A 27,190-nucleotide genomic window follows, 5' to 3' on the forward strand; every position below is an offset into this window, starting at 1 on the left:
ACTAACTCGATAGTACTTATGGTTCAACAGTTGCAATTTGTTTTTTATCGATATCGATATTTGTGAAAGTGATAAGTATAGTAGTGATAAAAATAATCCATTTATAATAAAGTTTATTGTAATAAAACAAGCAACTACTTATAACAAAAACAAAATGATACGTCGACAGCGTGTAGTTTCGCGCCCCTGCCGGCGGGCGCGGGGTCCAGAACAGTTGGTCTACATAGTAAGCACCTACAGATCATATTGATTGATTGCAGCATGCGTAGTCTTCGCCGATGTAACCAGTTGCCAAAAAAGCAAATACTTCATGATATGTCCGGTATGCAATAACTAGAAATATTGGCAAATACGTTGTTCTCATCGATCTGGCGTATTTTTTATACTAGACATGTCTGTTGAAATGGCGGCTGGGAATCTCATGACTTGCTGAGGGCACGTATCTACATATCCAACATTGAAATATCGACGGTCAAAATATCGAACCTAAGCTAATCTACTTTAGACAATATTAATTTTCGATATTCAGATACGTCCCCTTTGATATATTATTATGATGTCGCGATGACATCGGGCCATCAGATCGTCTGGTCGGGTGTGGGAGCGTCGTCCTCGTGTTGGTCGGCTGCGGCTGAGACGAAGTGCGTGTTCCCGGCTGTCGCGAGGGCGGCGCGCAGAGCTTCGTGCGCCAGGTAGGCGTGGCGGCGCGGGGCGGCCGCCGCCCCGTGGAACCGCAGCAGCGCCCCCCGCAGCACGCGCACCGCCGCCGGCACGCGTTGCGCGTCCATCAGCCGCGCGCCCTCCTGCGACCGACACCACAGTATAACAACACTTCTATAGACAGAGCAATCGTGCGGGGCGTGAGGGGTGAGGGGTGAGGGGGGAGGGGTGAGGGGCGAGACGCGTTAGTAGCAGTGCGGCGGACTGTCGAGCTCGGCCGATGGTCCGACGCGCGGCGCGACGTGGCTGCACCTATGCGTGTACCAGTTCATTTCGTCATACATTATATACAGCAACGTCCAACCGATGTCAGCGCTGACCGTCGGCCGCGCACTGTTTCCAACCTAAGAACGTTTTCACATTATCCGATCTGATAGCCGACACCGTGTGCTGTTTTCACATATTTCTGACACAATCGTTGCGATACGACCGGCTCAAAATTGCCGCCACGCATAGGTCTCTGCGCACACAGAGACAATTTAGATACATACATACAAACATCATCCGAGAGCCCAGGGGCGTCCAACGGTGCCGCCAACATATCGGTGTCGGCTTCGATATCCGATATCGGACCCGAAAATGTGAGACAGGTCAAATTTCATACATTTTACTCACCCCGATATCGTATCATCGTCCAATACCGATATCGGATCGGATAATATGAAAACGCTCTTACGTGTTCTATAAAGACCCTAATATCTACTCGTATCTTACTGAGACACCATGATGGTGCAATCAGTCACCGCCACCAACAAAATATATGCAGCTCTATAGAAGGTATTTGCTTGGTTCCGCAAGAGCCGGCACCACCGCCACGTTGGTTGCGCTGTATGCTGTCTCACTCACTCGGCCGCCAGTCGCGCCACCAGTGACGGTCCATTCCCGCGCGCACTCATTCGCGCACCTACTACACTGTATATACATACGCACGAAATACATAGCCCTTCTCGGGGCAATCGGATAAAAAGGGCCATCAATTGACTTCGACATACATGTACTATAAACGGGGTTTGTCCCCCCCCCCCCCCAGGGTATAAGTACAAAAAAGAATCAGTGGATATACCTGAAAGAGCGCGTGACAGTCGTCGATGATGTCGCGGCGGCGCGCCACCTCGCCGGCGGCCACCTCCGCGCCGCACGCGTCGCAGCGCGCCCCGCCCCCGTCCCCCGCGTCCCCCGCGTCCCCCGTCCCCCGCAGCCCCCCGGCCCTCTCGACTCCACCAGCACGCCCGAGCAACTTTCCTTCACGCACCTGATAACGAGTATTTTATAAACTATCGGCTGGCTCGTGCTAAGGCACCGATATCAAACTGGTAGAAAATTACTTTCATGTTTTTTGAAGTCGGTTCAATTTTTTGTTGTAATTTTTTCATTAACTGATTTTGAGGTAACAAACATAAGAAAACAACCGAATTGATAACCTCCTTTTTGAAGTCAGTTTAAAACAAGGTGATATCGAAGAAAAGGATAGCCTCATGGTTTCCACAACTGGAGCATAAAGAAGATGAAGAAATGGTACCATCACCCAAATATGTGACCTACCGCCCTAAAGTTGATAATCGTTTGCATGTCATAAAAAAATACAAACATTGGAACATAGAATCTCCTCCTTTTTTGAAGTCGGTTAAAAACAATAAAGCCAATAGACGACACGTGTCTGTTACTTTGAAAGTTCGACTTTTTAGCCACGTACATTCATTTAATAGGAATTTGTTCAAAATTGAGAGATCACTTATTTGGCTGATGGTACCAGGAGTTCAGGGTCGGCGAGCGACCTGAGCGGCGGCGTTTGGTCCCCGCAGTCGGCGAGCGTGGGCCAGAGCTGCGGGCGCGCGCAGGCGTCGCAGCCGCAGGTGAACCAGTAGCGGGCGGCCAGCGACCGGCGCCGCGCCGCCGGCCCGCGCAGCGCCGCCGCCGGCCCGTAGCACTCGCCCGCCGCGCTCCCCGCCGCCAGCGGACGCGTCGCCGCCAGCACCAGCGACCGGCCCACGAAGAATCTAAACCGTCGCATCAGTAACGTGGTGCGAGACATGCCTCACACACATAACTATATTGTGTAAAGCGTTTAAAGCGTCCAGGCTAGTTAGGACGGTGCTTTAGGTTCTCACCTAAAACAATGTCCTAATTGGCCTGGATATGCATACTCTCTAGCTCTGAGCTTTATTATCTAACGCGCTGACGTTTGCGATTGCATTTCGGAAAAATCCGGAAAATTTTCAGAATTCAACTTCACGAGAGAACACCAGAACAAAAGTAGCCTATTTGCTCTTTTCTAGATTCAGTTATGTGTGTACATGCTCGTACCAAATTGCATTTATCATGTTCAACACATCACATCAATTTAGGCCGACACAAACCTGATATGTTTTGTTCTACATAGTTTTTTTTTCAGGGTAGACCATGGGCTTCACCAATAATGTGCGAGAACGCTTCATTTACCCATCCTCGCACAGCACATCTCCGGTGGAAACAAATGAGCGGAGCGAGGCGAGGTAAATGAAGCGTTCCTATTGCACATTTCTGGTGGAAACGCTGCTTTATACACAAACGACCGTGTTTCATGGAAGCTGTATATTGAAGGTTTTGAGCGGAAGGTTAACCTGGCGGTGGCAGGGAAGCAGTCGTGGTTGAAGAGCGCGCCGGTGGGGTAGATGGCGACAGCGACGTGGAGCGCGCGCGCGCCGCGGAACAGGTGCCCCCCCGCGCCCCCCTCGCCCCCCGCGCCCCGCGCGCAGCGTCTCGAACACCTCGTGCGCGTTGAACTGCAGCAGCTGCAGGTTGCGGATGATCAGCTCCGTTATCGCCCAGCGCGCTGCCGACACAGACACAGGACAGTCACCTCAACTCAACTCCAGCTTAATTTTAATCTGCTGAAAGTTCGTTATAAATGATAACTACCGAGTAACTTTGTCCGCAAGCGACGCTCAGGCAAGGCTCCCAATTTGAAAGCGTAGCCACGATTTGTGGCTCTCTACGTGGTGAAAGATATTTGTAATCCATTTTGTGGTAGGTACATTAAGACGTTAGCCTTACAGTCCTCCAGGTGTTGGGGCGCGCAGCCCTCGAAGAGCCCCCCCTTGTGCAGGCAGTCAGCGAGGAAGGCGGCCACGAGCAGCCGCTGCAGGTAGTCCCGGCCGGTGCGCTGCTCCGAGTGAGTGCACAGCTGGTACACCTGCGCGGTCCGCTGCTCCAGGTTATCGTCTTCGTCTTCGTCTTCGTCTTTCTTCTGTCCTTTGTCTTTGTCTTGTTTGTCTTCTTCTTTGTCCACTCTGAGGAGGTCGAGATAAGAAATACAATGTCTTTTTGGATGGAACAGTTGTTTTAAAAACTTAAGCAGCCAATTACTGTCACCGTCGACCCACTACAAACGCTATACGTTCATGTTGTATAATGTATGTAAATATAATAAAATTAGTAGGTTAGGTAGGTATTTATAACAATTATTTCATATAATACTTATGATATACCATTAAAAACCTAAAACATTAGGAAGACGGTTGACAGAGCTAAACTGTTGTGAATTTTTATAAAGATAGAAATAAGTATTTGATAACCGTAAAGAGACCATAATGATTTTAGTATTCTGCCTGCAATACCCACTCCGTTTTGATCCCTTTCTTGTTCCGGTTGAGGCGCTCCTTCCGCGACTTGATCTTGGCGCGGCGGCCGCCGTCGATGTCGGTGTGCGGTGGCGGGGCGGGTGCGGGGGTGGGGGCGGGAGCGGGCGCGGTGGCGGGCGCGGGGCGGCCACGTACCGCGCGTGCACGGCGAGCGCGGCCCGCAGCCCGAGCTGCGTGACCATGCGCAGCGCGATGTGGCTCAGGATCGACATGCCCGAGCCTGCAACCACATGCGGCGACCACGATAATATACAGGTTCGAACCTTTTTTAAAATAACAATAATAATAATGGCTAATAATGATTTATTCAGTAAAATTGCGGTGCAATATAAAAAATACAATCTTTTGATAAAATCTACATACACGTGTGCTTGAAATAAGGTTACTAAGTAAGTGAACCCTGTATCTCAAGCTAACAAGCATATTTATATATATCTGAAGACAGCCGTAAACTACACAACACAAGCATCATGGGAACGCGACAGTACTCAGGAACAGGGTGTGAGATGGTTACCGATGAAGAGTTCTTGGAAGGCGCACTCGTGGCGGTGGTAGGCGGCGCGGCGCCGGCAGCGCGCCGAGCAGAACGCGGCGCCCGCGCAGCCCGCGCACCACAGCGGCGCCTCCGCAGAGCACCGCGACAGCCTGCCGCACACACACCACATCAGCAACCCGTACACCAGTAGTGTGGTGTAGTGTAGTGTAGTGTGGCGACCTGGTGAAGCAGTGCAGGCAGTGTGTGCCGCGGCGCCCGCGCAGCCCGCGCACCACAGCGGCGCCTCCGCAGAGCACCGCGACAGCCTGCCGCACACACACCACATCAGCAACCCGTACACCAGTACTGTAGTGTGGTGTGGTGTAGTGTAGTGTAGTGTAGTGTGGCGACCTGGTGAAGCAGTGCAGGCAGTGTGTGCCGCGGCGCCCGCGCAGCCCGCGCACCACAGCGGCGCCTCCGCAGAGCACCGCGACAGCCTGCCGCACACACACCACATCAGCAACCCGTACACCAGTAGTGTGGTGTAGTGTAGTGTAGTGTAGCGACCTGGTGAAGCAGTGCAGGCAGTGTGTGCCGCGGCGCCCGCGCAGCCCGCGCACCACAGCGGCGCCTCCGCAGAGCACCGCGACAGCCTGCCGCACACACACCACATCAGCAACCCGTACACCAGTACTGTAGTGTAGTGTAGTGTAGTGTAGTGTGGCGACCTGGTGAAGCAGTGCAGGCAGTGTGTGCCGCGGCGCCCGCGCAGCCCGCGCACCACAGCGGCGCCTCCGCAGAGCACCGCGACAGCCTGCCGCACACACACCACATCAGCAACCCGTACACCAGTAGTGTGGTGTAGTGTAGTGTAGTGTAGTATAGCGACCTGGTGAAGCAGTGCAGGCAGTGTGTGCCGCGGCGCCCGCGCAGCCCGCGCACCACAGCGGCGCCTCCGCAGAGCACCGCGACAGCCTGCCGCACACACACCACATCAGCAACCCGTACACCAGTAGTGTGGTGTAGTGTAGTGTAGTGTAGCGACCTGGTGAAGCAGTGCAGGCAGTGTGTGCCGCGGCGCCCGCGCAGCCCGCGCACCACAGCGGCGCCTCCGCAGAGCACCGCGACAGCCTGCCGCACACACACCACATCAGCAACCCGTACACCAGTACTGTAGTGTGGTGTAGTGTAGTGTGTGCGACCTGGTGAAGCAGTGCAGGCAGTGTGTGCCGCGGCGCCCGCGCAGCCCGCGCACCACAGCGGCGCCTCCGCAGAGCACCGCGACAGCCTGCCGCACACACACCACATCAGCAACCCGTACACCAGTACTGTGTGTAGTGTAGTGTAGTGTAGTGTGGCGACCTGGTGAAGCAGTGCAGGCAGTGTGTGCCGCGGCGCCCGCGCAGCCCGCGCACCACAGCGGCGCCTCCGCAGAGCACCGCGACAGCCTGCCGCACACACACCACATCAGCAACCCGTACACCAGTGGTGTAGTGTAGTGTAGTGTAGTGTGGCGACCTGGTGAAGCAGTGCAGGCAGTGTGTGCCGCGGCGCCCGCGCAGCCCGCGCACCACAGCGGCGCCTCCGCAGAGCACCGCGACAGCCTGCCGCACACACACCACATCAGCAACCCGTACACCAGTAGTGTGGTGTAGTGTAGTGTAGTGTGGCGACCTGGTGAAGCAGTGCAGGCAGTGTGTGCCGCGGCGCCCGCGCAGCCCGCGCACCACAGCGGCGCCTCCGCAGAGCACCGCGACAGCCTGCCGCACACACACCACATCAGCAACCCGTACACCAGTACTGTAGTGTAGTGTAGTGTAGTGTAGTGTGGCGACCTGGTGAAGCAGTGCAGGCAGTGTGTGCCGCGGCGCCCGCGCAGCCCGCGCACCACAGCGGCGCCTCCGCAGAGCACCGCGACAGCCTGCCGCACACACACCACATCAGCAACCCGTACACCAGTAGTGTGGTGTAGTGTAGTGTAGTGTGGCGACCTGGTGAAGCAGTGCAGGCAGTGTGTGCCGCGGCGCCCGCGCAGCCCGCGCACCACAGCGGCGCCTCCGCAGAGCACCGCGACAGCCTGCCGCACACACACCACATCAGCAACCCGTACACCAGTACTGTAGTGTGGTGTAGTGTAGTGTGTGCGACCTGGTGAAGCAGTGCAGGCAGTGTGTGCCGCGGCGCCCGCGCAGCCCGCGCACCACAGCGGCGCCTCCGCAGAGCACCGCGACAGCCTGCCGCACACACACCACATCAGCAACCCGTACACCAGTAGTGTGGTGTAGTGTAGTGTAGTGTGGCGACCTGGTGAAGCAGTGCAGGCAGTGTGTGCCGCGGCGCCCGCGCAGCCCGCGCACCACAGCGGCGCCTCCGCAGAGCACCGCGACAGCCTGCCGCACACACACCACATCAGCAACCCGTACACCAGTAGTGTGGTGTAGTGTAGTGTAGTGTGGCGACCTGGTGAAGCAGTGCAGGCAGTGTGTGCCGCGGCGCCCGCGCAGCCCGCGCACCACAGCGGCGCCTCCGCAGAGCACCGCGACAGCCTGCCGCACACACACCACATCAGCAACCCGTACACCAGTACTGTGGTGTAGTGTAGTGTAGTGTGGCGACCTGGTGAAGCAGTGCAGGCAGTGTGTGCCGCGGCGCCCGCGCAGCCCGCGCACCACAGCGGCGCCTCCGCAGAGCACCGCGACAGCCTGCCGCACACACACCACATCAGCAACCCGTACACCAGTAGTGTGGTGTAGTGTAGTGTAGTGTGGCGACCTGGTGAAGCAGTGCAGGCAGTGTGTGCCGCGGCGCCCGCGCAGCCCGCGCACCACAGCGGCGCCTCCGCAGAGCACCGCGACAGCCTGCCGCACACACACCACATCAGCAACCCGTACACCAGTAGTGTGGTGTAGTGTAGTGTAGTGTGGCGACCTGGTGAAGCAGTGCAGGCAGTGTGTGCCGCGGCGCCCGCGCAGCCCGCGCACCACAGCGGCGCCTCCGCAGAGCACCGCGACAGCCTGCCGCACACACACCACATCAGCAACCCGTACACCAGTAGTGTGGTGTAGTGTAGTGTAGTGTGGCGACCTGGTGAAGCAGTGCAGGCAGTGTGTGCCGCGGCGCCCGCGCAGCCCGCGCACCACAGCGGCGCCTCCGCAGAGCACCGCGACAGCCTGCCGCACACACACCACATCAGCAACCCGTACACCAGTAGTGTGGTGTAGTGTAGTGTAGTGTGGCGACCTGGTGAAGCAGTGCAGGCAGTGTGTGCCGCGGCGCCCGCGCAGCCCGCGCACCACAGCGGCGCCTCCGCAGAGCACCGCGACAGCCTGCCGCACACACACCACATCAGCAACCCGTACACCAGTAGTGTGGTGTAGTGTAGTGTAGTGTGGCGACCTGGTGAAGCAGTGCAGGCAGTGTGTGCCGCGGCGCCCGCGCAGCCCGCGCACCACAGCGGCGCCTCCGCAGAGCACCGCGACAGCCTGCCGCACACACACCACATCAGCAACCCGTACACCAGTAGTGTGGTGTAGTGTAGTGTAGTGTGGCGACCTGGTGAAGCAGTGCAGGCAGTGTGTGCCGCGGCGCCCGCGCAGCCCGCGCACCACAGCGGCGCCTCCGCAGAGCACCGCGACAGCCTGCCGCACACACACCACATCAGCAACCCGTACACCAGTAGTGTGGTGTAGTGTAGTGTAGTGTGGCGACCTGGTGAAGCAGTGCAGGCAGTGTGTGCCGCGGCGCCCGCGCAGCCCGCGCACCACAGCGGCGCCTCCGCAGAGCACCGCGACAGCCTGCCGCACACACACCACATCAGCAACCCGTACACCAGTAGTGTGGTGTAGTGTAGTGTAGTGTGGCGACCTGGTGAAGCAGTGCAGGCAGTGTGTGCCGCGGCGCCCGCGCAGCCCGCGCACCACAGCGGCGCCTCCGCAGAGCACCGCGACAGCCTGCCGCACACACACCACATCAGCAACCCGTACACCAGTAGTGTGGTGTAGTGTAGTGTAGTGTGGCGACCTGGTGAAGCAGTGCAGGCAGTGTGTGCCGCGGCGCCCGCGCAGCCCGCGCACCACAGCGGCGCCTCCGCAGAGCACCGCGACAGCCTGCCGCACACACACCACATCAGCAACCCGTACACCAGTACTGTGGTGTAGTGTAGTGTAGTGTGGCGACCTGGTGAAGCAGTGCAGGCAGTGTGTGCCGCGGCGCCCGCGCAGCCCGCGCACCACAGCGGCGCCTCCGCAGAGCACCGCGACAGCCTGCCGCACACACACCACATCAGCAACCCGTACACCAGTGGAGTAGTGTAGTGTAGTGTAGTGTAGTATAGCGACCTGGTGAAGCAGTGCAGGCAGTGTGTGCCGCGGCGCCCGCGCAGCCCGCGCACCACAGCGGCGCCTCCGCAGAGCACCGCGACAGCCTGCCGCACACACACCACATCAGCAACCCGTACACCAGTAGTGTAGTGTAGTGTAGTGTAGTATAGCGACCTGGTGAAGCAGTGCAGGCAGTGTGTGCCGCGGCGCCCGCGCAGCCCGCGCACCACAGCGGCGCCTCCGCAGAGCACCGCGACAGCCTGCCGCACACACACCACATCAGCAACCCGTACACCAGTGGAGTAGTGTAGTGTAGTGTAGTGTGGCGACCTGGTGAAGCAGTGCAGGCAGTGTGTGCCGCGGCGCCCGCGCAGCCCGCGCACCACAGCGGCGCCTCCGCAGAGCACCGCGACAGCCTGCCGCACACACACCACATCAGCAACCCGTACACCAGTAGTGTGGTGTAGTGTAGTGTAGTGTGGCGACCTGGTGAAGCAGTGCAGGCAGTGTGTGCCGCGGCGCCCGCGCAGCCCGCGCACCACAGCGGCGCCTCCGCAGAGCACCGCGACAGCCTGCCGCACACACACCACATCAGCAACCCGTACACCAGTACTGTGGTGTGGTGTGGTGTAGTGTAGTGTAGTGTGGCGACCTGGTGAAGCAGTGCAGGCAGTGTGTGCCGCGGCGCCCGCGCAGCCCGCGCACCACAGCGGCGCCTCCGCAGAGCACCGCGACAGCCTGCCGCACACACACCACATCAGCAACCCGTACACCAGTAGTGTGGTGTAGTGTAGTGTAGTGTGGCGACCTGGTGAAGCAGTGCAGGCAGTGTGTGCCGCGGCGCCCGCGCAGCCCGCGCACCACAGCGGCGCCTCCGCAGAGCACCGCGACAGCCTGCCGCACACACACCACATCAGCAACCCGTACACCAGTAGTGTGGTGTAGTGTAGTGTAGTGTGGCGACCTGGTGAAGCAGTGCAGGCAGTGTGTGCCGCGGCGCCCGCGCAGCCCGCGCACCACAGCGGCGCCTCCGCAGAGCACCGCGACAGCCTGCCGCACACACACCACATCAGCAACCCGTACACCAGTAGTGTGGTGTAGTGTAGTGTAGTGTGGCGACCTGGTGAAGCAGTGCAGGCAGTGTGTGCCGCGGCGCCCGCGCAGCCCGCGCACCACAGCGGCGCCTCCGCAGAGCACCGCGACAGCCTGCCGCACACACACCACATCAGCAACCCGTACACCAGTAGTGTGGTGTAGTGTAGTGTAGTGTGGCGACCTGGTGAAGCAGTGCAGGCAGTGTGTGCCGCGGCGCCCGCGCAGCCCGCGCACCACAGCGGCGCCTCCGCAGAGCACCGCGACAGCCTGCCGCACACACACCACATCAGCAACCCGTACACCAGTAGTGTGGTGTAGTGTAGTGTAGTGTGGCGACCTGGTGAAGCAGTGCAGGCAGTGTGTGCCGCGGCGCCCGCGCAGCCCGCGCACCACAGCGGCGCCTCCGCAGAGCACCGCGACAGCCTGCCGCACACACACCACATCAGCAACCCGTACACCAGTAGTGTGGTGTAGTGTAGTGTAGTGTGGCGACCTGGTGAAGCAGTGCAGGCAGTGTGTGCCGCGGCGCCCGCGCAGCCCGCGCACCACAGCGGCGCCTCCGCAGAGCACCGCGACAGCCTGCCGCACACACACCACATCAGCAACCCGTACACCAGTAGTGTGGTGTAGTGTAGTGTAGTGTGGCGACCTGGTGAAGCAGTGCAGGCAGTGTGTGCCGCGGCGCCCGCGCAGCCCGCGCACCACAGCGGCGCCTCCGCAGAGCACCGCGACAGCCTGCCGCACACACACCACATCAGCAACCCGTACACCAGTAGTGTGGTGTAGTGTAGTGTAGTGTGGCGACCTGGTGAAGCAGTGCAGGCAGTGTGTGCCGCGGCGCCCGCGCAGCCCGCGCACCACAGCGGCGCCTCCGCAGAGCACCGCGACAGCCTGCCGCACACACACCACATCAGCAACCCGTACACCAGTACTGTAGTGTAGTGTAGTGTAGTGTGGCGACCTGGTGAAGCAGTGCAGGCAGTGTGTGCCGCGGCGCCCGCGCAGCCCGCGCACCACAGCGGCGCCTCCGCAGAGCACCGCGACAGCCTGCCGCACACACACCACATCAGCAACCCGTACACCAGTAGTGTGGTGTAGTGTAGTGTAGTGTGGCGACCTGGTGAAGCAGTGCAGGCAGTGTGTGCCGCGGCGCCCGCGCAGCCCGCGCACCACAGCGGCGCCTCCGCAGAGCACCGCGACAGCCTGCCGCACACACACCACATCAGCAACCCGTACACCAGTAGTGTGGTGTAGTGTAGTGTAGTGTGGCGACCTGGTGAAGCAGTGCAGGCAGTGTGTGCCGCGGCGCCCGCGCAGCCCGCGCACCACAGCGGCGCCTCCGCAGAGCACCGCGACAGCCTGCCGCACACACACCACATCAGCAACCCGTACACCAGTAGTGTGGTGTAGTGTAGTGTAGTGTGGCGACCTGGTGAAGCAGTGCAGGCAGTGTGTGCCGCGGCGCCCGCGCAGCCCGCGCACCACAGCGGCGCCTCCGCAGAGCACCGCGACAGCCTGCCGCACACACACCACATCAGCAACCCGTACACCAGTAGTGTGGTGTGGTGTAGTGTAGTGTAGCGACCTGGTGAAGCAGTGCAGGCAGTGTGTGCCGCGGCGCCCGCGCAGCCCGCGCACCACAGCGGCGCCTCCGCAGAGCACCGCGACAGCCTGCCGCACACACACCACATCAGCAACCCGTACACCAGTAGTGTGGTGTAGTGTAGTGTAGTGTGGCGACCTGGTGAAGCAGTGCAGGCAGTGTGTGCCGCGGCGCCCGCGCAGCCCGCGCACCACAGCGGCGCCTCCGCAGAGCACCGCGACAGCCTGCCGCACACACACCACATCAGCAACCCGTACACCAGTAGTGTGGTGTAGTGTAGTGTAGTGTGGCGACCTGGTGAAGCAGTGCAGGCAGTGTGTGCCGCGGCGCCCGCGCAGCCCGCGCACCACAGCGGCGCCTCCGCAGAGCACCGCGACAGCCTGCCGCACACACACCACATCAGCAACCCGTACACCAGTAGTGTGGTGTAGTGTAGTGTAGTGTGGCGACCTGGTGAAGCAGTGCAGGCAGTGTGTGCCGCGGCGCCCGCGCAGCCCGCGCACCACAGCGGCGCCTCCGCAGAGCACCGCGACAGCCTGCCGCACACACACCACATCAGCAACCCGTACACCAGTAGTGTGGTGTAGTGTAGTGTAGTGTGGCGACCTGGTGAAGCAGTGCAGGCAGTGTGTGCCGCGGCGCCCGCGCAGCCCGCGCACCACAGCGGCGCCTCCGCAGAGCACCGCGACAGCCTGCCGCACACACACCACATCAGCAACCCGTACACCAGTAGTGTGGTGTAGTGTAGTGTAGTGTGGCGACCTGGTGAAGCAGTGCAGGCAGTGTGTGCCGCGGCGCCCGCGCAGCCCGCGCACCACAGCGGCGCCTCCGCAGAGCACCGCGACAGCCTGCCGCACACACACCACATCAGCAACCCGTACACCAGTAGTGTGGTGTAGTGTAGTGTAGTGTGGCGACCTGGTGAAGCAGTGCAGGCAGTGTGTGCCGCGGCGCCCGCGCAGCCCGCGCACCACAGCGGCGCCTCCGCAGAGCACCGCGACAGCCTGCCGCACACACACCACATCAGCAACCCGTACACCAGTAGTGTGGTGTAGTGTAGTGTAGTGTGGCGACCTGGTGAAGCAGTGCAGGCAGTGTGTGCCGCGGCGCCCGCGCAGCCCGCGCACCACAGCGGCGCCTCCGCAGAGCACCGCGACAGCCTGCCGCACACACACCACATCAGCAACCCGTACACCAGTAGTGTGGTGTAGTGTAGTGTAGTGTGGCGACCTGGTGAAGCAGTGCAGGCAGTGTGTGCCGCGGCGCCCGCGCAGCCCGCGCACCACAGCGGCGCCTCCGCAGAGCACCGCGACAGCCTGCCGCACACACACCACATCAGCAACCCGTACACCAGTAGTGTGGTGTAGTGTAGTGTAGTGTGGCGACCTGGTGAAGCAGTGCAGGCAGTGTGTGCCGCGGCGCCCGCGCAGCCCGCGCACCACAGCGGCGCCTCCGCAGAGCACCGCGACAGCCTGCCGCACACACACCACATCAGCAACCCGTACACCAGTAGTGTGGTGTAGTGTAGTGTAGTGTGGCGACCTGGTGAAGCAGTGCAGGCAGTGTGTGCCGCGGCGCCCGCGCAGCCCGCGCACCACAGCGGCGCCTCCGCAGAGCACCGCGACAGCCTGCCGCACACACACCACATCAGCAACCCGTACACCAGTAGTGTGGTGTAGTGTAGTGTAGTGTGGCGACCTGGTGAAGCAGTGCAGGCAGTGTGTGCCGCGGCGCCCGCGCAGCCCGCGCACCACAGCGGCGCCTCCGCAGAGCACCGCGACAGCCTGCCGCACACACACCACATCAGCAACCCGTACACCAGTGGAGTGGTGTAGTGTAGTGTAGTGTGGCGACCTGGTGAAGCAGTGCAGGCAGTGTGTGCCGCGGCGCCCGCGCAGCCCGCGCACCACAGCGGCGCCTCCGCAGAGCACCGCGACAGCCTGCCGCACACACACCACATCAGCAACCCGTACACCAGTGGAGTAGTGTAGTGTAGTGTAGTGTGGCGACCTGGTGAAGCAGTGCAGGCAGTGTGTGCCGCGGCGCCCGCGCAGCCCGCGCACCACAGCGGCGCCTCCGCAGAGCACCGCGACAGCCTGCCGCACACACACCACATCAGCAACCCGTACACCAGTAGTGTGGTGTAGTGTAGTGTAGTGTGGCGACCTGGTGAAGCAGTGCAGGCAGTGTGTGCCGCGGCGCCCGCGCAGCCCGCGCACCACAGCGGCGCCTCCGCAGAGCACCGCGACAGCCTGCCGCACACACACCACATCAGCAACCCGTACACCAGTAGTGTAGTGTGGTGTAGTATAGCGACCTGGTGAAGCAGTGCAGGCAGTGTGTGCCGCGCCGCTCGGGCAGCAGGCAGGCGGCGTACGGCTCCTCGCGCAGCAGCACGTCGCCCGGCCGGACGCCCGCGCGCGCCGCCGCGAACCGGCCCTGCCCAATGACCAACAGTATCAAATACTGTTCACATAACATATAGAGGTGCGGCCACATGCAGTCGCTCGACGCTTGTTTCCAACGTCAAAACTGATCACGTGACATTTTGAGCTTTATCGCTGGAAAAAAAACCTCTTCAATTTCGGCAAAAAGAGTGTTACTTAAGTATTTTTTTTATTCACTCCAATTTCTTTTATTTGTATGTACCACTATCACGACTGCTACTAAATGAGATTAAGAAATCAGCTTCCAAGACCAAGACCATTCCTGCAAGAAGCCAACTCGTCGCCGCTGCTCGGCGCGGCAACTTGACGCTACTTTTTTGAGTCGCGGGAAATTCAAAATCACCTTCAAAATGGGGTCACGTGACCAGATTTATTGCTGCAAACGAGTGACTAGCGACTGCATGTGGGGACACCCTAACAGTTTTGGAAATGAAATAAGCTGGTCTAACCAGATAAAAGCCCTCACGGGTCACCCATAAATAACGTCACACATTTAGGGGGAAGGGGAGGCGTTTTGTGACACAGGAACAAAATAATTGCGATTTTTACAGCACTCGATACGTGTGACAAGGGGGGGGGGGCTAAAAATGGGCAAAATTGGTGCGACTTTATGGATGGCCCCTAACAAGTATCTACTTCTCTTAACACCATTACTGCTCTGTCAAGAGTATCCAACAAAGCATAAGCAGTTTTGAATTGAAATCCCAAGGATAATTAATAAATTCCCGTGAGAATTCCCAAAAACTACGAGCAGTGCTCATAGGTACTCTTTACTGACGTTGCATTATAAACCACAGTATCAAATTTCATGACTTTATACTAATAATTTTACTTATTGCTACATACTTTGCCTTCTTCTTCAACGATCTCAAGCAGATTTGAAAGCGATGGCGTATTGGGCGCGGCGCCTCCGGTCAAAGTTATTTCTGCAACGCAAACAATGTCAACGGTCAACTCAGATGGAATAAGTACTCTTGGGCCAGTATAGCTCTGCTAGAAATTGCGTGCAAGTAGCATTACATCGCTGCGCTCGATACCACTTCAAAGTCGTTTCCTTTACGACCTCGCAATGTATCCAGCTGCACCATTTTCCTCTAGCAAATTCTGAACTGGGCTTTAGCTTCCCAGTGCCAGATTGCACACAGGCACCATAATAATGTTAATGTCGGCTCAACCAACGTGGTGGCGCTGCCATTAATGTTGGAAGCACTCCTCTATGCTGGTTGCGCTGCCAAAGTTGTCACGCAACCAGGCGGATACCAAGAAAGAACCTTCATAGAGCTGTATACAGTTTGTTGGTGGCGGCGACTGCTTGCTTCCATGTTGTCCCGTTGACATAGCGTCTTAAGCCTTACGTCAAAGATATTCGGTCTCGTTAAACTGGCTTGATCTTATTTTGACTTATATTTTCTTATCAACTTTTGAACAAGGAGCTCTGGTGAAACTCGGTGGCGGTCTTTGTACGCCGCTCCTCGAGCGATGGGTCTATGTCTGACCTGTGGGGCTGGCGGGGGGCGCGGGGGGCGCGAGGGGTGCGGGCGGGACGTCCAGCTGGTCCAGCTGTTTCCGCAGCTGCGCGCGCTCAGCGTCGTCCTTCAGCAGCCGCAGCGCCAGCTCCATGGACACCTTGGCGCGCGTGCCCTCGCCGCACTCTGACAAACAAAACGTTCACAAGATATTGCTTGCTGGCGGATTATGCACAGGTGTTCTCCATACTCTATCATAATATAGCCGCAACAGCCTAGTGGACTGGCTTATAGCCTCTCAAAGAGATGCTCGTGCGTGGTTCAAGCTCGGGTTGGCCAAGCGTGTACCCGCGCGAGGTACAGGAGACCCGTAGGATTGTGAGGTGTTATTGTCATCTACTTCCTCCCACCTTGGTAGCATTGTCCGGCGCGCCAGTAGTAGTGCGCGCGCATGCGTGCGGGCAGATGCGCGCGCAGCGCCAGCCCCAGGTCGGCGAGCGCGGCGCGTGCGCCCCCCTCCCCCGGCGCGCCCCCCCCCCCCCCCGCCGCGCGCCGCCCGCTGGCGCGCCAGTAACACCGCGCTACGGGTCCACAGCGCCAGCGCCAGTGTCGTGTCCTCGTCTTCGTCCTCTGAAATAGCGGTCAAAAACAAGATCACGCCATGGAGATTGGTTTATGGATTGGACTGTGAGGGCCTGACCGCATCAGCCCAGCGCGACGAATGTGGCATGCTGCCGTTACGGTGTGCTACAGGTAGTGTTGCTAGGACGGATTGGATTAAAATATGGTAAAATAAATCGAGATTTATGTACAAGATTTTATTCAATGCACGCACTGTTTGTTGTTGGGTCTAAATTAAGAGTTAATTTTGATCCACTCCTAGTGCTCCGAGTGACTAGAAATTTGTATAAAAGTATGATGACACTGCAAGTACAGTCAGCAAAAAGCTTGTTTTAAAAATGTTTTTTAAGAGAAACTTATTAAACTATAACAATTATTGGATACGGGCTCGTCCGAATGGTGTGGTTAAGAAAAAGGTGGTTCAGATCGCGGCATCGTGAGATACTAGATTAAAGGTTCACACATGGACAAGCTGTAATAGTGTAGGTGACCTGGTGCGGGCGCACGCAGCACGGCCTCGCTGGCTTTGGCGAGTGCCTGGTCGAGGGCGGCGAGGGAGGGGGCGGGGGCGGGGCCGCTCGCCAGCAGCTCTTCGGCGGCGAGGCGGCTGGCTCGCGACGCGCGCGCGTCCTTGCCGCGCCGCAGCGGCGTCACGCGGGACAACACCTCGCTCAGCGCTTCCATCAGCTGCAACACAACAACACCTAAACTCTTCTGCTGAACTTAGGTTAGACACGGATCGTATAATCCTGTTTTCGACTTGTCGTAGCCACTAGGGTGTTATTATCACAGGATTCTAAGTCGCTTGTCGCGATGCTCTTCAGCAGTCGTCGTCGGAGAATCAGCCAGTGAACCTTCATGACGACTTTCTTTGGAAAATATAGTGGGTGGTATCCCTTGGCTTCCATAGCAGACCTGGAGTCCGCAATTAATAGTTGGCAGTAAAACGTGCTGCTGCCCACTGACATTAGGTCCCGCCTTTTAAAGAAAAGATGGTACTGTTCATACTAACTCAGACGCGAATTGACGCATTTGAATACTTCGTACGACGTCAAGACGCAGCAATGTTGACGTTAAGACCACAGCTTTATGATTCGCCTCTGCGGCAGTTGATACTCCAAAAGGTACCTGTGACTGCTACATAATCGTCAGTGGTGAGCCGACTGGTTGTGTCAATTATGTAGTAATTATTAAATAATAATATGAGGCAATGTAGGTCCTTGCCGAACCCGGTTTTAGAATAGGACGGATCCATCTCTTACGGTCAACGACAGCGGGAAAGTTTCGTCAAAACGGTGCCGATACGCTTCTTATGGGTATGACACGCCGTTGACATGTTGTAGTTTGTGCCGCGTTACATTCCGTGCCTGATACGGTCATGGTACAATCGGGCGTAGCGGGTCTCTACTGACCTGCGGGTGCGCGCGCGCGGCGCGGAGCCGCTCGGCGTCCCCCAGCGGCTCGAGGGCGGCGAGCCAGCGCGCGTCGGGCACGGCCGCCAGCTCCGGCAGCAGCGCGCGCAGGAACCCGCGCCGCGCGCACAGCGTCTGCGCCGAGCACGCCTCCGCATAGCCCGGGTCCGGCTGCGGACAGCGCGACATGCTGCCGCCTGCCACTGCCACACCACCTGCGACAACACCACTAACGATACGTACGCACTACGCGGTTGACCGCGCGGTTTTAGCGCCCGTCCCTCTTCAAAGTATCGCTTGAGAAAGAGACGGCGCGCTCAAACTGCACGGTTAACCGCGTGGTGCGTACGTAGCATAAACACCAGCGAGCAGCAGCGAGGCGAGGGAACAGAGGGGCTACTGCGAAATTCAAAAATCGAAGTTCGTATCATACCGTCCCGCTAGTAGCGGCTTCAAAGAACAGGCCTCACGCGCAAGCCTTGCTACGAAAGAGTGGTCTCCATAACATTGCTATGCGTTCGTTTACGTAGACAGAACCAAATTCATAGCAATAATGGCCTATAGTGTCTTAAAAAAATCTAATTATCAGAAATGAGGAGATACGTAGAAGAACAAGGGTCACCGGCATAGCCAAGCGAACCTCGTTGAAGTGGCAACGGGCAGGCCATATAGCACGGAGAACAGGTGGCCGTTGGGGCCTAAAAGTTCTCGAGTGGAGACCGCGGATCGGCAAGCGCAGCGTAGGACGTCCACCAACGAGATGGACGGATGACTGTGGATGCAAGCCTCTTCCAACCGAGGCAACTGGAGGTCTATGTCCAACAGCGGAAGTCCTACGGCTGGTATTGATTATTATTATAGTTTTTTTGTCAATTAGACAAAAAAGTCAAAGTGGTAGATTTTTTTTGACATTCATAAGTGCTTGTTATAGCCTAAATTGAATAAAGATATTTTGACTTTGAAGATATTAGCTAGTTTGTTCCAAGTGACGTTACGCCGTGCGACCTCTTTTAGCACGGTGTGACGTCACTGACCCACCCTCCCAAACTTTGACACACTTCATCTTATAAACTTACAAATGGTATTAATAAAAATGATGGACCGAGTAGAATCCACAACCCAAATAGAGAGCGTTACTCTTCCAAAGAATTATACTTACAAGGAAGGGTATTCAACTGTCCGACTCCGATTTGATTTATTTTGATATATGTTATAGAGTAGTCTAAAATAACGGACACGTATTTTTTTTTAGCTGCCCAAATTCAGCCTGTTTGGAGAAAATGTCCTTCAAAGTACTGAAAATTGACCAAACCTTCTAATTTATGTTGAGAGATTTGTTCAAGAAAAATTGATAATTAATTACTGGTTTCGTTATATGTTGGAGAACATGAAAAAAGAATGGAGGCGTGTTTTGTCATTTCACCACAAACTCATATTTTACATTAAAAAAACACGTCAAAGTTTCAAACTTTTCGTCGCTTCACTCACGTCCCTTTGGTTATTTTTTTGGCTTGAAAACTACTTGATCCATGATCCATGGTCCCGAAAAAAAAACAATAAAAAAAACATTTGGCAGTTCGATCCATTATTTAAAAAAAATGAACTTTTTATTATCATTTTTTTCATCTTCAAGAACCAAGTATGAGCTAGCAGACATGTCACAAAACAATAATGCCAATAGACGTATTTGTTAACTTGAAAGTACCTGTACCTACAGTCACCGGCATATTTCGCCACAGCGAAGCGAAAGCGTGCAAAAATATCTGACACGTACAACCGGAAAGAAATCCCTGGTTGTACCTATCTATTACATATTGATATATTATTGATGCAGATAACTGTACCCACACTACAATGAGGGCTATCGCGAATGAATTCGCCGCTAGAGGCGCTAGTGTAGCGTGAGGTCTCCGAAATGTCAAATCTCAGTGTTTGGGTGAGCTACGCGGGTTTATTTATAATAAGATTTTTTTTGTGAATATTTTGTATAACCTGAAATTAATTATGGTAATTATGCGTTACGGGGCAATGAATGTCTGTGTTTTGAGACAGTTTTGTCTTTCGGAAACTTTTGTCCTCCCTTTTTTTCCGAACAAAACGGGACTTAGCAACACTGTGGTTGCCGGATATTATGGTACGGTTTTTAGGTGTTTTAAATATGATTTTAATCTAAACTTTGTTTTAACGCCCGTAATAACAGACTTTGAAAGCCACACTTAAAAACCTCACGCAACAGTGCGCCATCTAGTGAGACAAAAAACGATAGCCCTCATTGGTACGGTTGTCAATGCGTCTCGCTGATCTGCTATCACGCCGGCCGCGAATAGCCGCCGCGGCTCCCGCGGGCCCCGCGGCGCTCCAGCGAAAGGTCACTCGCGCGGTAATAGATTCGCCGCATGTTAAAACTTCTTCCACAACCCGCAAACAAAAGAAGCAAAAGAATTGCGCCCAACTCAAAAATTCCCAGTTAGTAACGGGTCCCGACTGTTGGAGTGAGGTTGGAGTTTATGTTGCTTAATTGAGTTCTAGACTTCCTTTTTAACCGACTTCAAAAAAGGAGGAGGTTATCAATTCGGTTCTTTTTTTTTGTTTGTTACCTCAGAACTCCGTCATTTTTGAACCGAATTGAATTTTTTGCGTCTAGGAATCTCTTTAATTAGGTCCCATAAGCACCAAATCAGGATCTGATGATTGGATTTTAAGGAAATTGAGGGATCTCTTTAAATGTTGTAGGGACACCTATAGTAAGTAAATGGATATGATTGAAGCCCAACATATAGGGCGTAGGTGAGGTAGATGACTATAGGTCCACTCCTGCTGGCTCGTGCTGAGGCACCGACTTCAGACTGGTAGAAAGTTATGGCGACTGAGGGTATAGGTTAAGGTATACTAACTAACCTAACCTAACCTAAAATTCTTAAAAGTGGCTCCGAAGCGGTAACGTTTCGTGTGCTCTGCCTACGCCATTTGGGAATACAGGCGTGATGTTTGTGTGTGTGAATGGCTTTTTTTATACGATTTAATGTATGGCGAAAATTAAAAACCGTGTAAAAAGTTAATGAAAAACAAAAACTAAAACTTCACGACACAAAATCATCAACATTACAATTACAAAACCTTCATGATACAGGTGTACAGGAGGGCACAGGAATTTAGAACCCATAACACCTTACTTTGGGACTTTTATTTATTTTTAACCCCCGACGCAAAAAGAGGGGTGTTATAAGTTTGACCGCTGTTTGTGTGTCTGTCTGTCTGTGGCACCGTAGCTCTAAAACGGGTGGACCGATTTGAATGCTTAAGCAGGTTTTCTAGCGATGGTTCTTAGACATGGTTTATCAAAATCGGTTTAGCCGTTTTTGAGATATTGAACTTTGAAGTGACAAAGTCGGGGGTTTTCCAACTTTTGTTGGTTGGGTTATTAGCAGAGAGCGGAATTTTTTATATCATTTTTTGACCTGTCGTAGTGACTTCTCACTTATCGACTCTACCTAAATGATGTCGATATATTAACACTTTAAATTAAATTGTCGTAAATTTAAAGTTATGTAGAGCGTTCTCTTTCCGCATAGAAATGGATATTTGACTGTAAAAGAAGTAGGTTAAAACCGGAAAATATGAAAAAAACATGTATTTCTTTTATAGAGACATTAATGGAACAGTTGTGGAATTAATGGAACATTTCATCATCCATCATCATCCCAGCCTATATACGTCCCACTGCTGGGCACAGGCCTCCTCTCAGAACAAGAGGGCTTGGGCCATAGTTCCCACGCGGGCCCAGTGCGGATTGGGAACTTCGCACGCACCATTGAATCCCTTCGCAGGTGTGTGCAGGTTTCCTCACGATGTTTTCCTTCACCGCAAAGCTCGTGGTAAATTTCAAATGTAATTCCGCACATGAATTTCGAAAAACTCAGAGGTGCGAGCCGGGGTTCGAACCCACGACCTTGAGCTTGAGAGGCGATAGGTCAAACCACTAGGCCACCACGGCTAATGGAACATTTACAACAGAAGAATTTCAACATTAAAATTAAAAAAAAAAGGACTGAAATTATTAAATTATAAATTGTTATCCATTCATAATTCATTGCATATGTCTATTTCACATTTTCATCTGCTCGAAAATTAATTGGTAGAGATCGAGCTTAAGGCGCCGCCTATTTTTTACCTCTACTTTTAATATTCTTTAGTACCTATGTTGTGTATCGATATATGTATGTATATCGGAAGTCGATAACTGAGAAGTCGCTATGACAGGTCAAAAAATGCCATGAAAATTCCGCTCTCTGGTTATGTACTCAGTCACGTTTAAACTCACACTAATGCGGCGATAACTTTTTTGTCACACGAAGATTTAAACTAGGTATATTCAAAGTTTTATAAGTTAGAATAACCTATCACGTGAAATATCGCTTGTCCTTATCGGCCATAAGGGCCAATTTGCCCTTCTTTTGTCAATCATCCTAAAACTCCTGAATAAAATACAGTTAAACAAATATAAACTCGTACAGCCTTATTCATAAAAAATCCTTAATTGAGTTTGATCGTCTGTTACTTAGCAGACTGATTAAGCTTGTTAGACGGTTGTCAAGAAGTATGATTCATAAACGCTTGCTAGCAGTCTGCTAGTTGTTGAGCTGCTGATAGACGGATTAGACGCGTTATGTTGGCACCTTGACAAATCAAAGACAAAAAATGGCCTAATCTATAATTTAAAAAAAAATTGACAGCAGTGACAGCAAATTACCAGGAAAAAAATAAAAAGCGAGATGTTTGTTTTCCGCCATTTCCGATCCGCATGTTTATGCTGTGCAAAAAGCCATAATGTTAATCATCCTTATTTTTTTTTTCATATTTATGTTAATTTATTGTTGCTAATTTAAAGGATTTTTAAATACAAATCCTGAAAATAATTTTCCTGTTTTTTTTTTTAAATCTGCGTAGCCCTGCCTTCACTATAAATATCTTCGGTACCTATGGTTTTTTGCTCTAGTCAAAGTCAGCTGCTCAAACTTGTGGCGGCCATTTTGTGACTTAGCAGAGAGATAAAGAAGGGTCTACGGTCCTCTAACTTTAGCAGAGCCTTGATCGACTGATTAGCGCTAACAGACGTTTATGAATCACGTTTTTAGCATCGGGCCTTCAAGGAGCCTTCAAGGAGCTCTAACTTTTTATGAATACGGCTGGTAGATTCAGTCAAACAAATAACTATTTGTTGAAATATTTCGGATTGATTTGTACAGAGTGTTGCAGGGACAATTTTATCTGCAGGTAATTTGACAATAATCCCGGTGCTTTCCATGACAAATCGAAAATCTTGAAAAATATTTACAGGTAAGTTCAATCAACCTAACCTAACCATCTGTTCAAATAGGCACTTCTTATTTTAAGGCACTGTGTAAGCAGTACTACTTTACCTGCACTCAATTGCAAAATAATCCGGTGTTGTACCGTGGCGTGGTCCACAGCGTGGCGCCGAGGGTCCCAGCTCCCGTCACTTGTCCACGCGCTCCCGCGGCCTGCTGCACTGCGCGCGCGCCAAATATAACGCCGGCGCCGGCGCCGGTGAGCTAAACAGGCCGCGTTATTTCCGGACCGCGTGCCGCGCGCCGCTGATAGATGGCGTTACCATCCTCGATTGTGGCGGGAATACAAACAGATAACATCGCTGTTAACAATAACGTACTGAACTAACCTATATCATACAATCGATGTATGATTATATTATATGGAATAAAGGCCGCGTTTGTTAAGTTTAAAATAACACGATTATTGATCCCGCATCGCGCATTTTTTTGGTATTTATTTGTAAGCTGGCTTATGCATGCAGCCATTCAGTAAACAAATATTCATACAGGTCGATCAACAAGAGTTGGCACGAATGGATTGAACGAAGTAATGTCACTTTGACATTTTTGTAGGAAAATTACAGATGCATGTCATTTTTAACCCCCGACGCAAAAAGAGGGGTGTTATAAGTTTGACCGCTATGTGTGTCTGTATGTCTGTGTGTCAGTTTTTTATTTGAAAGCAGATTTTCTAGCGATGGTTTTTAGACATGTTTTGGAGATATTGAACTTTGAAGTGGCAAAGTCGGAGGTGTTCCAACTTGTTGTTGGTTAGGTTATCATATTTGAACACAGATAATTTCCCGTGCGTTTCAGCTCTTGTGAAGCGACCTGTGTACATACATCGTATTTCAGCGTCATCTATAATAGTACATTATGATACAAGTGTGCTAAGTTGGTCATTGCAGACGAGGCATTATTGTAAGCGCGAGACGTAGGCGATTTGTTAGATATCGATTTGTAAGATTATTTTCCCATGCCACAGTGTTGCGTAGTCCCGTTTTGTTCGGAAAAACAGGAAGGACAAAGTTTTCCGACAGACAAAACTGTCTCAAACACAGACATTCATTGCCGTAACCGTAACGCGTCATAATTACCTAATTTCAGATATTGCAAAATATTCACAAAATTATTCTATTCTAATTATAAATAAACCCGCGTAGCTCACCCAAAAACAGTGAAATATGACATTTCTACACTAGCGCCTCTAGTGGCGAATTCATACGCGATATATTTATTGCGAGGAACAAACAAACTTATATTGTTACTAGTAACTTTTATAAAGTTCAACTGACCTTTGTTGCCAATACTGAGTCGAAGAAAGTGAAACGTTTCAACATCGGTTGGTGACAACACTTTTGACTTTCGACCAATAAGTATATCCGTCAGAACGTGCCGTCAAGTTACTATTAGGATTATAATAAAATTATAAATTAACTTCATTTTTGCTCTTTACTGTGCTATTCAACATGGGAGTAATATACGTACACCATAATGTGCTGCGCTTGTATTTATTGGTCAGTTCATTGTAGTAGGATAAAAAAACGTTCTCCGAATTTGACTTCGCGTTTTTGCTGTTTTTTTTCCACCGATTAAATGTTTCGTAACGGCTATCACTCGCGTTTCGTGCCTCGATAAGTATTTCCGGCGCCGGCGGGGATGAATTAATATTTTGCTCGTCTTCACTATTTGAAGTAGACATTTTTGATAGTAATTAACCACACAGCAGAAACTTGACTAAATATTTACGGAAAATGGCGCCTAAGTTTTGTTTTTTTCGCGCGCCGCAGTTTCGATGCGCGCGCAGGTTCAATAAAGGCACAGGAAAAACCGGCTGTTCAGCCGGAGCAGCAGCAATATGAAAAATAAAATAAACTATAAATTAATGTTTCTAAATACGATAGTTAAGTTAGTTTGTGTCATCTTAACCCTAAAATAATTTAATATTCGTAAAAATATTCAATGTTCTTAGACATACATTTTTGGTGAAATTAAATTAGTTTTGAGAAGTTTGTCTTTTTCAGGAGACGGTTGCTATTGTTATTTCAAGAATAATAATTGTTGTAGAGGCTGGGAAGTAAGCAATAGATGAACGAGTTAGTTTGAAGGCCGAACCTGAGGGGAGGCCTTCGATAATATGAGTTCATTAATTGCACTTTTGGCCGAGACTAAACATTGTGCTTTTGACGACCACTGCGAGGAAATAAGAAACTTTATCACAAAACAAACAATAACAACCCAAAGAATGCGTTGCTTCCGCCGATTTTAGTTTTTTTGGGTCATTTTTTTAAAGAGTTCGTTCTTAGTGGCTAGTACCTACCTACCTACCTAAAAACATAATTTAAAATAAAACGTATCTTCGTTGTTTAAAAACACTACATAAAAACCATAAAAATGATGCTTTCTCATTGGTCCATTAAATTTCACATGCAGCAGACGATTACTTTTGATTGGTCCCAGTATCTGCCACCGCTAGCTCGGAGCGCTGCAGTCGCGCTGTATGGATACGAGTCGTGCTACTGCACCGCAACTTAGAAGCGCTACAACAAAAACGCCTATTATGTATTGTGAAAGCGCTCTGAGCCTCCACGTTAGGGAATATAACTGCAATTTTATCCCGTCAGAGTGCAGCACTAGCCCATACCATATGTTTATGGTTTATGTTTTTTGCTATGGTTTTTCGACGAGTATTTCCGTCCGTAGGATGCTGGCCTGGCTTCTTGTGTGAAGATATCAGTATATAGAATTTGGAATCGGTAGCAACATCCTGGGGTAATAACTGGCACGCGAGGTATCCCATCTAGGCATCTAGGTTGGCAACGCGTCTGCAATACCCCTGGTGTTGCAGATGTTATATGCGGTAATGATCTCTTACCACCAGAAGACCCATTTGCTCGTTTGCCATCGATTCGAATACTGGGGAGGGGGCACGGCCCACCCGACCCCCCTCTATACTCGTATACGCCTATGGAGTCACGCGACTCGGTCGTCGGTTGCGATCATAGGATTGGTTGCAGTCGCCAATGGAATACAACTGCAGTGAATTTGAATGAAATACTGTTGAAAATGTGTTCAGTATTGGTCAATTTCGTGAGGTCATGTGTTAGGCTACGAGATCATAATAAATTCAGCCCGCTGTTGTGAATATGGTAATCATTTATCGGTTAGCTGACGGAATCGCTTCCGTGTGTATTTATAAAAATATTCTATTGTAATAAACAGAGCTATTGTTGGCGAGGCGTTGTAATGAAGTGGGACGGCATATTGGATAATACATGTTTAGGAATAAAAGGCTTCGGAGACTTCTTAAGAATTATTTTTCACCTGGTTTTTTTTTATTCTACTGGATGGCAAACGAGCAAGTGGGTCTCCTGATGGTAAGAGATCAACACCGCCCATAAACATCTGTAACACCAGGGGGATTGCAGATGCGATGCCAACCTAGAGGCCTGAGATGGAATACCTTAAGTGCCAGTAATTTCACCGGCTGTCTTACTCTCCACGCCGAAACACAACAGTGCAAGCACTGCTGCTTCACGGTAGGATTAGCGAGCAAGATGGTGGTAGCAATCCGGGCGGACCTTGCACAAGGTCCTACCACCTGCAAAATCCTGGGTATCGTTTAATTAAATTAACAGAAGTGTTATGAACTAAAAAATATTAGTTTGCCCACCGCAACCTTATGATAGCTACGTCTATGCAACGAATGTGTTTTCATGCAGCTCCTCCACCTCCACGCTGTAAGAGCACACGCAAATCACACAAACTCAACTATCACCACCACCACACTATACGGAAGCGTTTCGGACTCAACCGCAGATCAATAGCAGTATCGTGTTTGATTCCTTTTGATCAGTATTTGATTCTACATACAATGCAATGGTGGCAACAAGATGAGCTGATGCTGTAGCCGGGATATCCAACACACTAATAACTAAAAAAATATACCAAAGTTCATAAAACATGAAATAAAAAAACTTAAATTAAAAATTTAAAAAACCCCGACATAAAAAGACGCCAGCAAAAATATTAAAAAAACGCCGCCAAAAAAGACAACTAAA

The 27,190-nt window shown here is 52.7% G+C and overlaps 1 pseudogene; it reads right to left on the reverse strand.

Annotated features, from left to right (window-relative positions):
- Positions 1-96: 96 nt before the first annotated feature.
- Positions 97-23,314, reverse strand: LOC141429938 (uncharacterized; annotated as a pseudogene).
- Between the last annotated feature and the right edge of the window lie 3,876 nt (positions 23,315-27,190).

This window comes from Choristoneura fumiferana, chromosome Z (assembly GCF_025370935.1).
Source record: "Choristoneura fumiferana chromosome Z, NRCan_CFum_1, whole genome shotgun sequence".
NCBI classification, from domain to species: Eukaryota; Metazoa; Arthropoda; class Insecta; order Lepidoptera; family Tortricidae; genus Choristoneura; species Choristoneura fumiferana.